This window comes from Canis lupus, chromosome 38 (genome assembly GCF_003254725.2).
Source record: "Canis lupus dingo isolate Sandy chromosome 38, ASM325472v2, whole genome shotgun sequence".
In the NCBI taxonomy this organism is placed as follows: domain Eukaryota; kingdom Metazoa; phylum Chordata; class Mammalia; order Carnivora; family Canidae; genus Canis; species Canis lupus.
In genome coordinates this window covers 22,405,173-22,418,914 of record NC_064280.1, presented here as the reverse complement: position 1 = coordinate 22,418,914, position 13,742 = coordinate 22,405,173, and the positions used below count along the sequence as shown (strand labels likewise).

The 13,742-nt window shown below is 44.0% G+C and overlaps 2 long non-coding RNA genes across 2 annotated transcripts; one reads left to right on the top strand and one right to left on the bottom strand.

Moving 5' to 3' along the window:
* Positions 1-479: 479 nt before the first annotated feature.
* Positions 480-10,965, bottom strand: LOC125754544 (uncharacterized). The gene is made up of 3 exons (XR_007409067.1): positions 10,674-10,965; positions 9,574-9,707; positions 480-1,096 (listed from the first exon to the last, which is right to left on the bottom strand). It is a non-coding gene; the product is annotated as an uncharacterized LOC125754544 (long non-coding RNA).
* Positions 10,628-13,742, top strand: LOC118353592 (uncharacterized). Its single transcript, XR_004812838.1, has 2 exons — positions 10,628-10,984; positions 12,020-13,742. It is a non-coding gene; the product is annotated as an uncharacterized LOC118353592 (long non-coding RNA).

Here is a 13,742-nt window from a genome sequence, read left to right as displayed (position 1 = left end):
CCAGGACCCTGAAATCACGACCCGAGGAAGGCAGATGCTTAACCAGCTAAGCCATTCAGGTGCCCCTGTTTGGATCAGTTTATTTATATTTTTAATAAAAAAAAAAGATTTTATTTATTCATGAGAGACACAGAGAGAGGCAGAGACACAGGCAGAGGGAGAAGCAGGCTCTTTGCAGGGGGCCCGATGTGGGACTTGATCCTGGGATCTTGGGATCATGACCTGAACAGAAGGCAGGTGCTCAACCATTGAGCACCCCCAGGTGCCCCTAGGGAGGGGTTGTTTGAACAAATGTCCATCAGAGGGAAGCAAAAGTTTAGGATAATGACAGCTTCTCAGTGGCTGAGTTGAGGGGTTGGTTGATTTCTTGTAGAAGATACAGGCATTTTTTTTATCGAGGCCTGTAACCAATGATTTTTTGCAGTGAGATACTTTTTTTTAATTTTTTAATATTTATTTATTTATTTTGGAGAGGGTGAAGGGGCAGAGGGAGAGGGAGAGAATCTCCAGCAGACTCCCCTCTGAGAGAAGAGCCCAACGTGGGGCTTGATCCCAGGACCCTGAGATCGTGACCTGAGTGGAAATCAAGAATCAGACGCTTAACTGACTGAGCCACCCACGTGCCCCTCCAGTGAGGTTCTTCCATTAGGGTCTGTGACTGACGGTTCTTCCTGGAATCCACATTGAGCGGCGGGCTCTCCCTTCCACACCCTCCTTCTAGCACCCAGAGTCCCCTTCACTGAGGTTTCTCTTTATTAATTTTCACACTGTGAACCTTAAACTGCTCTAAAAGATAAAGTCTGGTCAAAAGGTAAAACGTCCTGTGGTAAGATGAATAAGTACTTGGGCTGTAACCATAGCGTGATGACTACAGTTAACGCTGCTGTAGGATATATTTTTTAGATATATAAAAGTTTCCATCATAAGGAAAAAAACATTTTTCCTGTTTCCCCTTTTCTTCTTGTATCTATACAAGATGATGATGGATGTTGACTAAACTCACTGTGATCATCATTTCACAACGTATCGTAGGTCAAGCAGTTATGCCGTACGGGTTAAACTCACAGTATCGTATGTCAGTTGTATCTCAGTAAAACTGAAAGAAAAAGAAATAAAATCTATTAAAAAACAAACCTGAAACATGCATAAGCTTACTTAGTTCTAGGTACAGATCTAGTAATAAAAATAATAGTATTGGCATTTGTGATTCAGGAAAAAAAAAAGGTGAGTCCCTGCTGATCCCCCTGGATCCCTTAAAGAGTGCCGTGGAGCTGGGAACTCGGAGAAAGCCTGGGAAAGGGGGGTCTGGTGGTGCGTCCACGCCTTGACAGCTGGAAATTTGCATGAATGGGCCTGAATGTGTCAAGAGACAGATGGTTTCACTTAGTGGCATTTTTCGCTCCTTTTAAGGTCCTGTTAGTGTTGCTTCTATTTGACATAGAATGTGTGATTTTAGGGTGACGTTGATGGGGAAAATTGTTACTGCAATAACGAGCCGCTGCTAAAGGTACACGCTTTCTGTTATGAGATGAATAAGCCCTGGGGGTCAGCCGTACAGCGTGGGGACTACAGTTAATGACACTGTGTGGCCTACCTGAACTTTGCTAAGAGAGCAGACCTGACATTCTCATCGCACACACACACACACACGCACGCGCACACACACGAGGTAACTGTGGGGATGGGTGTATTAACCTGACTATGGCAATCGTTTCACAAACCATACATGTGTCAGATCACGTTGTACGCTAAAACACATACATTTTGTTTGTCGATTATACTTTGATAAAGTGGAAAACAAACCTGCTGTCAAAGGACTATTTTCTATAATCTTTTCTTATTCTTTTTCTTAAATTTAAAATCAATTAAATTAACTATAGTGTATTATTATTTTCAGAAGTAGAATTTAGCGATTCATCAGTTGCATATAACACCCACTGCTCATTCCATCAAGTGCCCTCCTTAGTGCTCATCACCCAATTACCCCTTTCCCCCTCCCACCTCCACCCACCAGCGACCCTCAGTTTGTTCCCTAGAGTTAAGATCAAAGGACTATTGACTTGCATCTTAACATGGAACCTCAGACCTCAAAGATGAGACCCAGTTAAAAAGGAAGCTGTCCCTGAAGATCTCCTTTTCAAGGACTGGTCAGAGTTTGGCATTTCTGGTTGGGAGCATCTTGAAGTGTTTGACACCAGTGAACCTGTTTGCTGGGATTGAAATGTTCAGGTGATTTTTATTCTGTCTGGAAGTAGGTTTTTTTTTTTTTTTGGAAGTAGGTTTTGATGCAGATTCTGATTCAACAGGTTTGGGATAAGGCCTGAGATTCAACATTTCTAACAAGCTCCCTGGTGTCTTAGACACTCAGGTTACCATAAAAAAAAAAACAAAAAAACAAAAAAGGACCATAGACTGGAAATATATTTCCGGTTTATTTTAACAGAAATATATTTTCTCAGAGTTCTTAAGATGAGATGAGGGTGCCAGCACAGTCACGAGCTGGTGAGGACTCTCTTCCTGGCTTGTAGATGGCTACCCTCTCACTATGTTCCTACTTGGCAGTGACAGAAAGCTCTGGTCTCCTCCTCTTCTTAGAAGGACACTAATCTCATGCTGGCTCTACCCTCATGACCTCACCTCAACCTGATTACCTCCCAAAAGTCCCAACTCCCAAACCATCACAGATGCTTCAACATAGGACTTGGGCGGGGGTGGGGGGACAAAATTCAGTCCATAGTGCCAGATGCTGCTGCCACCGTTCTGCAGAACTACTCTGAGTGGCAAGGTCCTAAAAGAAACTTTGTATTCTTGTGACATTTTGAAGGGCCCAAACTTAACACTAAGATACTCCATCCAAGAAATCGAAATTGTTAAGCGATCTAAATTTCATGAATATAATAAGTAGTTTGGTAAAGTCATTGTTGCTCTTGTAGTAGGGTTGCACCACCTGTCTCAAATTGTCATTTGTGAGATTCTTAGATGTTGTGAGATGGCCTTACATATAGGATTTATGCAAACGCAGTTACATGGCCTCTTACTGATTCGATGAGATGTTCATAATGACATAATAAAGGGCCTTTCCAATGAGATTTTATCATTAAACGCCATTGATATTAAAGGAGCAGCTTCCAATATAAATTATCTTTGATCACAAATTTCTTGCCAACATGATCAATAGAACAGAGGCAGTTCAGTTTTACCAAGTGTGGAGAGTTTCAGATAAGATGCTTTAATGTGCTTCAGTATTTATATTAATTGCGGTGGGCATGGGATGAAAGTAAACTATCATCACAGATCAATAATTTTGAAATATCTTCTCAAGTTTCTCTGTCAAAGTTGTGATTGCTATGCAAACGTCAAGATCATAATGATCATATAGTTGGAGTTGCTGGAAGCGGCTTCATCTGCGTCCAGTGTTTTCCACTCACTTTCCTTTGGCAAATACTTGTTGAGGGCTTCTGTGTGCTCGGAACTGTGCTAGGTATTAGTGGCATGGCAATGAAAAGTGCAGATGTGGTCTCTGTTCACAAACATATACGATAACTGAAACAAAAGTTATAAATGAATCCTTTGTTCTAAGACTAAAACTAAAAAAGGAGAGAGGAAGACTTGGAGCATCTAATGTGCCCTGTTGATGTACCAACTATTCGATACTAAAGAAAGAAGCCACTTTGTGGAAATCCCTCATGGTTGGATCATGGAGTCCATCCCTGGACTTGCCATTGCTCAGTGGCTCTGGTTCTTCCCAAGGACACAGTCTTGGCCTTGCCAAAGCTTATGCATAGTTGCTGAAACAGTATGAGTCATTTGAGGAAAATTCTGAGTTACACATTTTCAGTTCAGAATTTTATTTCCCCCTTGAATTTTTTTTTTTTTTTTTTTTTTTAGCAAACCACATGGAAACCACACTTTCCAGAATTCCTGGCACGGCACGTATCGTGGCTAAGGAGATGCCCAGGAAAGCCTGCTGGCTGCTTCTGGTCGGACCCCCACAGAGTATTAGCATCTTGGAAGGTCACTGCTGGTCCATCCATTATACAGTTATCAATCAAAGGGAAACAATATTTTGGGGATAGAATCAAACCAGCCACAAGAGAGCAATTACAGATGAGAATGGTATTCCATTCATTTACAACAGCCGGTAGACCTGCATTGAGAACTGGGGTTGGTCACCTGTACAGGCACGTCTTTTTTTTTTTTTTTTTTAATTCTTTATTTAAATTCAATTTAGTGGGCAGCCTGGGTGGCTCGGCGGTTTAGTGCCCAGGATCGAGTCCTACGTCGGGCTCCCTGCATGGACCCTGCTTCTCCCTCTGCCTGGGTCTCTCTCTCTCTCTGTGTATCTCTATGAATAAATAAAAAAAATCTTAAAAAAATAAATTCAATTTAGTTAACATGTACTTAACATATATTGTATTCTTAGTTATTAGGGGTAGAATTTAGTGATTCATCAGTTGCATATAACACCTAGTGCTCATTACATCAAGTGCCCTCCTTAATGCCTAACACACAATTACCCCTTTCCAGCTACCCACCTCCCCTCCAACAACCTTTAGTTTGTTTCTTGGAGTTCAGTGTCTCTAATGATTTTCCTCCCTCTCAATTTTCATCTTTTTTTATTTTTCCTTCCCTTTCCCTATGTCATCTGTTTCTTAAATTCCATGTATGAGTGAAATCATATGGTTTTTGTCTTTCTTTGGCTGAGTTCGCTTAGCATAATACCCTCTAGTTTCATCCACATTGTTGTAAATGGCAAAATTTCATGTTTTAAAAGATTTTATTTATTTCTTGAGAGAGAGTGCAAGCAGGGGGAGGGGCAGAGGGAGGAGGAGAGAGAGAATCCCAAGCAGACTCCACACTCAGCTCAGAGCCCAATGCAGGCCTCGATCCCCTGACCTTGAGATCATGACCTCAGCCAAAATCAAGAGTTGGTCACTTAACTACTGAGCCAGCCAGTTGCCCCAAGATTACATTCTTTTGGATGGCTGAGTATATCTCACATATTTTTTATCCATTCATCTATTGATGGACATCTGGGCTCTTTCCATAGTTTGCTGCTATAAACATTGGGGGTGCAGGTGTCAGTTTGAATCACTATGTTTGTATCTTTGGATAAAATACCCAGGAGTGTAATTCCTGGGCCATAGGGAAGCTCTATTTTTAACTTTTTGAAGAACCTCCACACTGTTTTCCAGAGTGGCTGCACCAGCTTGCATCCCTACCAACAGTGTAAGAGGGCTCCCCTTTCTCCACATCCTTGAAACATCTGTCATTTCATCACTTGTTATTTTTAACCATTCTGACTGGTGTGAGGTGATAGCTCATTGTGGTTTTGATCTGTATTTCCCTGGTGCTGAATGATGTTGAGCATTTTTTGTGTGTCTGTTGGCCATTTGTATGTCTTCTTCAGAGAAATGTCTGTTCATGTCTTCTGCCCATTTCTTGATTGGATTATTTGGGGTTTTTTGGATGTTGAGTGTCATAAGTTCTTTATAGATTTTTGGATACTAGCTCCTTATCTGATAAGACATTTGCAAAGATCTTCTCCCATTCTGTAGGTTGCCTTTTAGTCTTGTTGACAGGCACATTCTTGATGAGACAGATCAAACAAATAAATTAGCACCTTGTCTGTTAAGTACAGAAGCAAACTGAGGGAACTGGGTGTTCTGAAGAGACATAACCGGATGCTGCTCTACTTCATGTACTTTTCCCCTTATCTACATACTGTCCCTGGGGAACCTCATCTGATCCCGTGGCTTTAAATGCCATCCTATACCAGGTAGTGTAGCCAGGTGGTAATGAGCTTGGGCTCTGGGGTCAGGCTGCCTGGGGTTTTCTTCTGGTTTTACTGCCACTGGTTGAAAACTATGGGGAAATTTTCTGTTTCCTTATCATTAAAATGAAGATAATCGTGCAGCGCCAACTTCATAGGGATTTTGAGAGTGTAACTAAGGAAATATTCATAAATTGCTTAGATAGTGTCTGGCACATTGTAAACACCCGATAAATGTTAATTGGATGCCAAGTCCTCCCAAATCTCTATTTCTTGTCCTGATTTCTTCCCAGAACCTGGATCCATAAATCTAAGTACCTATATGACTTCTTCACGAAGACATCTAAGAGCCATGTCAAACTCAATATGGCCAAAGAGAACTGGTTCCTTGCTTACAACTGCTTCTTCACTGGTGATCATGTTGCGTTAAGAACATCTCTGTCCACTTCCTAGCTCAGACTAAAACCAGAGGAATTGTCCTTGATTCCTGTCCTGTCTTCCTTCCCCACGTCCAGTCCTCCCTGTTCCCAGAACATGCCATGCTCATTTTCAGTGAAGGCCCTTTGCATTCGGCATTCTCTGCCTGGAATGCTTACCGCTTGATCATCACTTACAGGCTCTCGTCATTCAGATGTCAGCTTAATGTCACCTCATAGAGAGGCTTCCTATAAACAACTGTCATAACCAAAAAAGATAAAGATAGTGTTTCTCTCTGGGGTAGAAGGCAATGAGTCAACCAGGCTTGTGTGTCAGGAAGCAAAGCTTTGCACTTATTTTTAGTTTTAAATGACTGCTGGTGGCCCAAGACCAAGCAGACAGACTCCTGGTTTGTCTGCCCAAAGCTCTATTTCTCTCCTCCTGCTAACATGACTTTCAGCTCTGCAGTGTCTTGACTAAGTGGCTGCTGCTGTGGGGGCTGGCTGGAGCACTGGCACCGTCACAGCCCTTCCGCCTCCCACTCAAAGGAAGACGAACAGCAGCCAAACACCCCTGGGCAGCTTGCTTCAATCTTAGCCCCACTGACAGAAGGAAGAGCGGGGACCCATGCTCTTGCCCATCGCTTGGATGAGAGCACTTGCTCTCAGATCCCGGGGAGCCTCTCCTACGCCCTAACGCAGCCCACAACGGCCTCTTGTACTTTCTCTTCTGGAAAGCCGTGTTTCTGGCAGCATCTCGTCTTCATGGTCAAAACTGTTAACAACTGTCAAGGATCTGAGATTTTTTTCCCCATTTGCAAGCTAACAGCTCTGTCTGCCGTGTTTCATGGATGCGGACAGAAGACACAAGAGCCCTGGGTCAGAGACGAAGGACTTCATCTCTCATGGGCCAGCAGGTGGCAAGAATTCATGTTCGCGTTGGCCCCCTTGCCTCCAGGTCCCACCGGCTGGTGCTGAGGAGCCCCGTGAATGCTCCGCACGTAGTAGGTGCATGTCACAGCTGAGGGACCCCAGGGTTTTAAAATACATTTACACGAAACACAAATATCTTCATACTCTGCCATTTCATTTAGTTTCCTAGACTTTCTTTTACCAATCTTCAAATTTTGTTTTTAAGGCTCCAACCAGGCAGCCGACATGTTAGATGTCGCTCCTAAGTAGTGCAGATGTGTTCCTCAGGCCATCTTCCAAAGTGGACGACTTGGTGTGCTGCTTGGGGTGCTTCCCAGCAGAGAGATTTTCTGTCATCCGGACTTCAAAGCTGCCACTGAGTGGGTTGTAGCAGAGAGGCCATTCTTTTCCTGTTAGAGCTCGAGTACAGATCCAATCCCATATATTTTCCTCCTCCATGAATGGCTCAGAGGGAGCTCACCAGGAGTCCATAGGTGTGGGGTGAAGGGAAGAGATGGAGAAGCATATGGAGCAGTTACTAAGCCACTTGCTTATGCAGCTTGCTTGATCCTCTGCACCTGCTCAGGCCCAGTCTGGCATCCTCCACTTGTTTCCTAATGGATTGATGTGAGGCACGCTCAGGTGTATACTTGGTGGTTCAGATAACACCGTGTTCATGATGGGCAGTTTGTGTTGTGTGACACTTTGGTGTCCCAGGGCAGACTTTCAGTCCCCACCAGCCCCCAGGAGCTAGCCTGGGACTGCTTTTCAAAAGGAGAAAGGATGTCAACACAAGTGGCCACTAACGTACAGTAAATCTCTAGGAAATTCAGACTGCTAACGGGAGAAAAAATCGATCTAAACTTGATTACAGGGATCCCTGGGTGGCGCAGCGGTTTGGCGCCTGCCTTTGGCCCAGGGCGCGATCCTGGAGACCCGGGATCGAATCCCATGTCAGGCTCCCGGTGCATGGAGCCTGCTTCTCCCTCTGCCTATGTCTCTGCCTCTCTCTCTCTCTCTGTATGACTATCATAAATAAATTAAAAAAAAAAATAAACTTGATTACAAATAAATAAAGAGACTTCAGGCCCAACTTTTTATTTTGTAAAAAAGGTAAAAATGGCAAAAGCATTTGTCGTTTAAAAGGTTGGAAGAAATCCTTTTGTCCCAAACTCTATAAAGCTATTTTTTAAAAAAGATTTTATTTACTTATTTTGAGAGAGAAAGAGAGAGAGAGAGAGCATGAGCAAGGGGGAGGGGCAGAGGCAGAGGGGGAGAGAATCCCAAGCAGACTTCCTGCTGAGTGTGGAGCCTGATGCAGGGCTCGATCCCAGGACCCTGAGACCATGACCCAAGCTGAAACCAAGAGTCAGATGCTCAACTGACTGTGCCACCCAAGTGCCCCTAAATAAGTGGTATCTATATATATTGGTTCTTTTATATCAACCTTAGGCCATGTTGCACATTATGTGGACCTACAGAGTTAATGCAATTTTATGATCTATGTAAAGTTTTAAGAAGTTATTGTATTTCTGACAATTTCTTAATATTGTTATAGTATGGCCTCTGAATATGTTAATTATATTTTCTAAGATTCTTAGTTGACTTTGTGCTGTAATATTGAACTTATTAGTTAAATAAATCTTTGGCAACTTTTATTTATTATTATTATTTTTTTTTCTTTGGCAACTTTTAAATAAATTAAAATTGAGAGAGGTAACAAAATAGTGCCTACCCACTACCCAGGGCTCATGTGTGTTTTTACCCTCTATGTTCTTATCTACCGGAAGCATTTTCTTCTGCAAAACATTCACATCAAGATGATGATATCAGTCAATGTATTTTCCTATAAAATACTTGATAAGATTATGGTTTATAAGTGAGAGTTTGAAAGGTTTACATAAATAGTCATTAAAAATATTGTTTTGGGGGCGTCTGGGTGGCTCAGTCAATTAAGCATCTGCCTTTGGCTCAAGTCATGATCTCAGGGTCTTGGGACCGAGCCCAACATGGGGGCTCTCTGCTCAATGAGGGAGCCTGCTTCTCCTTTTGCCCCCCCAACCCTCAGGCTCTGTGTCTCACTCTCTCTCTTGCTCTGAAATAAATAAATAAATAAAATATTTTTAAAATATATTGTTTTGAGTACTAAGTAAGGTGAATGTCATACTAAGGGTGTGAAATAACAGAGAAAAATGTGTATATTTACACGGGTCTCTGCCCCTGGTTCCCGACCCAGAGCTCCTAAATCCCTTAGAATTTCCTGGGTGACAGGAGTGTCTTTTGTTCTAATGAGGTGACTCTGGGTGGGCCCCTGAATGGGTGCCGGTCACCAGAAAGACAGAGCCCTGATTAGATACCAGGAATTTTCAGCCCCACCCCCATTCTCTGGAGAGGGGAGAGGAGCTGGATATGGAGTTAATGGTCCCTCACGACTATGTGGTGAAGCTTCTGTAAAAATCCCAAAGGGGGCACCTGGGTGGCTCAGTGGTTGAGCGTCTGCCTTCAGCTCAGGGTGTGATCCTGGTGTCCTGGGATTGAGTCCCGCATCGAGCTCCCTGCACGGAGTCTGCTTCTCACTCTGCCTGTGTCTCTGCCTCTCTCTGTGTCTGTCATGAATAAGTGAAATAAAATCCTTAAAAATAAATAAATAAATAAATAAATAAATAAATAAATATCCCAAAGGGACGGGGGTCACAGAGCTTCTGGGTTGGTGAACACATTCATGGGTCAGGAGGATGGTGCACCCAAGCTCCACGCACACAGCAACCCTCCCACACCTCGCGCCCATGTATCCCTCATCTGGCTGCTCATCTGTATCCTGTATGATCATCTGTAGGCCCTAATAAGCTGGCAAACGTAAATAGTCTTTCCCTGAGTCCTGTGTGTCATTCTAGTAAGTTACTGAATCCAAAGAAGGAGTCATGGGAACCCTGACCTATGGTCGATTGTGCAGAAGCAGAGGTGAAATCCTGGGACCTGGGTTAGCACCTGAAGTGCGGGCAGTCCTGTGAACTCAGCCCCCAACTTGTGGGATCGATGCTGCGCATAGGTAGAGAGCATCAGACCTCAACTGGTGGGTTAGTTTGAGCAGCTGATGCCTGGGAGGATTGCTCCATGGGTGGAAAACCCACACGACTGGTGTCAGAAGTGAAGGACTGTGAATGTGATGATCATGTGAGTAGCCAGAGGAGGGGTTTTTCCTTTATAAAGTACATCGAAATTTTTTTTTTTTTAATGTGTAAACTTGAGATAGGAGGACTTGCAGCTCAAGAAATGAAAATTCGCCTCTGCTGTGTGGTCCGTGCTCCCCTTCTCCCGTCGAGAAGGGTCTTTCTGTTTGTCTGTGTCCCTGGTGGTAACACACTGCCTCCCCAGAGCCGGCTTTCTTAAAATAGACTATGGTTTTGGCTACCTCATAAATCGTAAGAACGGGAGTTTCTCACTTCTGGACAAATGAACATTTCTCAGGCTTCTTTCTGACTTTCTGTTTTGCTTGCTATAAAATGGTTAGTTTGGTTAATCACACCTCTGGGGCTGTGGCCATTTCTCTGCACAGCTATTTTCATACTTACCTTAAGAGCTCACTCTGTTCCCCCAGCAATTCTATCAACTATTGCTCTTCTCCAAAAATCAGGTCCCGCATTCAGAATTCCTGGAGGTTACTATGGTGCTTTGTTTTGTTTATTTTCCACCTAGATCATCTTTGGGGGCAGCGTTTGGGGCACCTCTGGTGGCTGCTGGCTGACACCAAGCTTGTGGGGCTTATCGCATGGGACACATGAACGAAGAAGAGGTTCCGTGAGTTATTAGGAATGGCTGGTTTGCTCTGTGTGTCCAGAGTTGTTCAATGACAATGTACACATTATTCTGCCATCAGGAGAGGGTAAGAAAAAAAAAAAAGGAGGGGGTAAGAAGGCCCATCCTCCCTCATGGGGCCTTTGCTAAATACTTGGGTTGATTCACCTGCTTATGCTTTACTGATTGTGTATACCTTTGCATCTTTAGAGTAGGTTCATAAATAAGTGCTTGTGACCAATGACGGTCAGCAAATGATTTCTAAAAGACGTTATCTCTTAGTTTGTAATATCTTTCTCTACTCATAGTTATTAGGGCACATATTTTATGGGAGAGATTATAAAATTGGAAACCTCACTATGTATTCACTGCCCTGAGATTCAATGCTGTCCCTGCCCATTTCCTTTTTCTTTTTTTTAAAGGAACGCTTTTTTAAAAAAAGAATTTATTTATTTATTTGAGAGAGAGAGTGCAAGAGCGAGAGCATGAGCAGAAGGAGGGGTAGAGGGAGAAGCTGATTCCCCACTGAGCAAGGAACCTGACTTGGGGCTCGATCCCAGGACCCTGGGATCATGACCTGAACCCAAGGCAGATGCTTAACCGACTGAGCCACCCAGGCACCCCCCCCTCCCGGTCCATTTCTTAAAGGAAGGCAATATAACATCAAGGCAGAATTTGAAAAAGCCGAACTGGCCAAGGATTGTGCCAGTTTGTTTATCCAAACTACAGAGGCCACATGTTCCGGCCACCATTTTAATGAACTTGAGTGTTATAGCAAATAGAAGGCTCAGACTCTTTCCACATGAAATAGGGTTGGGTAGGTCCATGATCCGTCCGGTCACTAATGGCCAGACACTGTGAAATGTCCATGGCTGGATAATGTGGGAATTTATTATAAACCCTTAAGGGCAATTCATTCAAGGTTCAGGAAGCCCTAATTCAGTGCATTCAAATGAAGCTGCATTCCAGAAGAGTCCCTTGAGCTTTGCCGAGAGGGAGGGGGTCTAATCAAGTCCAAGGTTATGAAGGCCTCTGTTTTAGGTCCATGCCTGTCATCATGAGGCAACATCGTCCCTACCCATCTAAGCAACTGCTTGTTATTAATTTCTATTTTTCCTTAAAGGCAGAGGCTAACAACCAACCCACCTTTTCCCTGAGGTTCAGACCCGTGGGAGCCTTGCAGGAAGCTGGAATGGTCTCCTGAGACCCAAGGAAGCTGGGAGACCTGCTCTAATCTCAGCTCTAAAACCCAAACGCTTTTCCAGACTCCCTCCAACTAAGTACCAGGCCGCAACGGCCGGCGTGAGAAATCTCCAGCAGGACAGCACTCGGCCTGCCCGTTTGTTGGAAGAAAGTCTCGCTTCTGACTTCATTTTTGTGTTCCTAAGTCATAATTGTGAGTTCAAGAATCTCAGTTTTGCGCCAGGACCCTGGGGCCAGGAAGAGCATGGCTTAAATTCTTTGTGGAGGAACTCAGGTGTTCCGCTCACATCTGACATGTGTGCAAGGCGGTGCTGCTTCTCTCCTGATTCCTGGTGGCTACGTCGCCTCCCATGTTGTCGTGGCGACGGCACTGCCTTTGTGATGAATGATGACACACTAACGTGGACACAGAAGAGGATAAAGACAGCCCTAGGGCTTCGCATAGGATCGTGTGCACCTTCAGAACACACTCAGATCACCTTTCTTTTGCACCTTTCTGAAACCCCGTGAAGAAATGCGAGCGAAGAGAATGAGACCAGATAACGTGACTAACACGGATCACTTATTTGCAAGGTGCCGGGCATCGTTCCAAGCTACTTCTATAGTTAGGAGTGCTTCCCCTGGATTTACATCTGCACCTTACAGCAACTCTGATGCAGGTGCTACTACCGCAGCTGCCTACAGATGAGGAGACAGGTGTGTCAATCACAGATTACGCAATCAGGTCACTGCGGCGCAGGGCCCTGGCCAGGCTGGGATTTAAACCCCCAGCCCGCCTCTCTTCAGACCCTGACACCTAACAACCAGCCCACACTGCTGCTCGAGAGGATCAGGGGTAAAGAGCTCTGTGTGGTCCCAGAAGACAGTTTGGAACCTAATTAGTCATCTTAGAAGCTAGGTTTCCTCACTCCTGTCCAACATACCTTTATTCTTGTCATTTTTTAAAGATTTATTTGAGAGAGAGAGAGAGAGAGAGAGTGCAGACATAGCCGGAGGGGGAGAGGGAGAGGATCTCTAGCAGACTCCCTGCCGAGCGTGGAGCTCAACGTGGGGCTCGATCTCACGACCCTGAGATCACGACCAGAGCTGAAATCAAGAATCGGACGCTCAACTGGCTGAGCCACGCAGGCGCCCCCCTTCTTTTCATTTTTTATGGTGAAACATACACAGATCCTAATGTATAAACAAATATATATTTCATACTGAACCATTTGAAGTTATCAATATTTGCTCAGATTTGACACGTAGAAATGGCAATCTCACGACTTAATGTGCTATCTGCTATTTACTGAACTGGTAAAGTTAAGGCAAAGGCTAATATAAACACCACCCAGTTGAAAGAAAGAGCGTTGCCTGCACATGCATCTCCCCCTGAGATGCCCCCCCGTGTCTCTCTGGGTGACACCACTCCGAGTTTCTGTGGTAATCTTCATTTTCCTCATGTTGGCATCCCTAAAGAATGTAGCTTATTTTTGCTTGCTATGTCCTGATATAAATGGATCGTACCCCACGTGTTCTTTTGAGACTTGCTTTTCTCATTCATTACTCTGTTGGTGCAATTGAGCTGAATTGCTCATGCAATTATAGTTTTTTGGGGTCGTTGTATAATATTACATTATATGAATAAATCACTGTTTATCCGT